We start from the raw sequence: 2,018 nt of genomic DNA on the forward strand, positions 1-2,018 counted from the left end.
TCTCACATTTTTTTCTTTTCCCTTTTTACTCTTCCCCTACCCATCCCAGCTTCCCTACACCTTTAGTTCCTTTCTTCCCATTCCTAAATGTCAGTAATCTTATTAGAATCTTATGCATTCTTGCAGATTATTCACACCAGGGAAACTATTCGGTATTTACAAATGTGTGACTTATTTATTTCACTTAGGAGTATATCTTCAATATGTATCCATTTTCCTATGAATGAATCTATTTTCTCATTCTTTGTGGCTGAGTAATATTCCATTTTATAGAAAAACCACAACTTCTTTATTCAGTTTCCAACGAATGGGCAAATGGGCTGTTTCCAAGATTTAGCTATTACAAACTGTGCCGCTAAAAACATGGGTGCACATACTTCTCTGTGATATGATTCTTTTAGTTCTCTTGGAAAGATACCCAGCAGAGGGATGGCTGGGTCAAATGGAACCTCCAGTCCAAGCTCTTTGAGGTATCTCCATATTGATTTCCATAGTGGTTGCACTAGTCTGCACTCCCACCAACAATGGAGGAGGGTTCCTTTCTCCCCACAACCCCGCCAACATTTGTTATTGTGTGATTTCTTGATAGCAGCCATTCTTTGTGGGGTGAGGTGGAATCTCAGTGTTGTTTTCATCTGCATCTCTCGAATGACCAGTGATGTGGAACATTTTTTCAAATATTTTCTTGCTGCTTTTACTTCTTTGTCAGAGAAATGTCTGTTCATTTCGGATGCTCATTTTTGAACCAGGTTTTTATATTTGGGGGGACTGATTGTTTTGAGTTCTTTATATATCCTTGATAATAGTCCTTTGTCTGAGGAACAGCTGGTAAAAATATTTTCACACATTGTAGATTGTCTCTTAGTTCTGCTGATGGTTTCTTTTGAAGTACAGAAGCTTTTTAGTAAGATGAGATCCCAGTTGTTGATTCTATCTGCTAGTTCCCGTGCTACTGAGGATTTGTTCATAAACTCTTTTCCTATACCAATGTCTTCCAGAGTTCTGCCTAATTTACCTTCCAGCAAGTTTAATGTTTCTGTTTTAACATTTATATCTTTAATCCATTTGGATTTCAATTTAGTGCATGGCAAAAGATAAGGGTCTAGTTTTAATCTGTGGCAGGTTGACATCCAGTTTTTCCAACACCATTTATTAAAGAGGCTATCTTTCCTCCACTGAGCATGGTCAGCTCCTTTGTCAAAGATGAGGTAGCTGAGAACATCTGGGTTTGTTTTTGTGTCTTCCAGTCTGTTCCACTGATCCTCAGGCCTATTTCTTTGCCAGTACCATGCTGTTTTCATCACAGTGGCTTTGTAGTATAGTTTCAAATTGGGAATTCTTACACCTGGTGCCATGTGCCTGTTGCCGAAAATGACTTTTGCTATTCTAGGTCTCTTATGGTTCCAAATGAATTTTTGGATTTTTTTTCTAGTTCTGTGAAATATAGTGTTGGAATTTCAATTGGCATTGCATTGAATGTATATAGCAGTTTTGGTAGTATGGTCATTTTCACTATGTTGATTCTTCCTATCCAGGAGCAGGGGATATCTTTCCATTTTTTAATATCCTCTTCAATTTCTTTTTTCAGAGTGCTGTAGTTTTCAGTGTAGAGATCTTTTGTTTCTTTTGTTAGATTGATTCCTAGATACTTCATTTTTTTGGATGCTATTGTAAAAGGAATTTTTTCCCTTATTTCTCTCTCCATGTGTCTGTTATTTGTGTATAAGAAGGCTATTGATTTTTGGGTATTCACCTTGTATCCAGATACACTACTGAATCTGTCAATTAAGTCTAGAAGTATTTTGGTGGAGTTTTTTGGATCTTCAATATAGAGCATCATATCATCAGCAAATAATGATAATTTAACTTCTTCTTTTCCTATCTTTATTGCTTTAATTTCTTTCTCTTGTCTAATTGCTGTGGCTAATGTTTCTAGAACTATATTGAAGAGGAGTGGTGATAATGGGCATCCTTGTCTTGTTCCTGATTTTAACATGAAGGTTTTCAGTTTTTGGCCA

The sequence above is a fragment of the Fukomys damarensis genome, unplaced genomic scaffold, assembly GCF_012274545.1.
Source record: "Fukomys damarensis isolate Sample0158 unplaced genomic scaffold, DMR_v1.0_HiC HiC_scaffold_17, whole genome shotgun sequence".
NCBI classification, from domain to species: domain Eukaryota; kingdom Metazoa; phylum Chordata; class Mammalia; order Rodentia; family Bathyergidae; genus Fukomys; species Fukomys damarensis.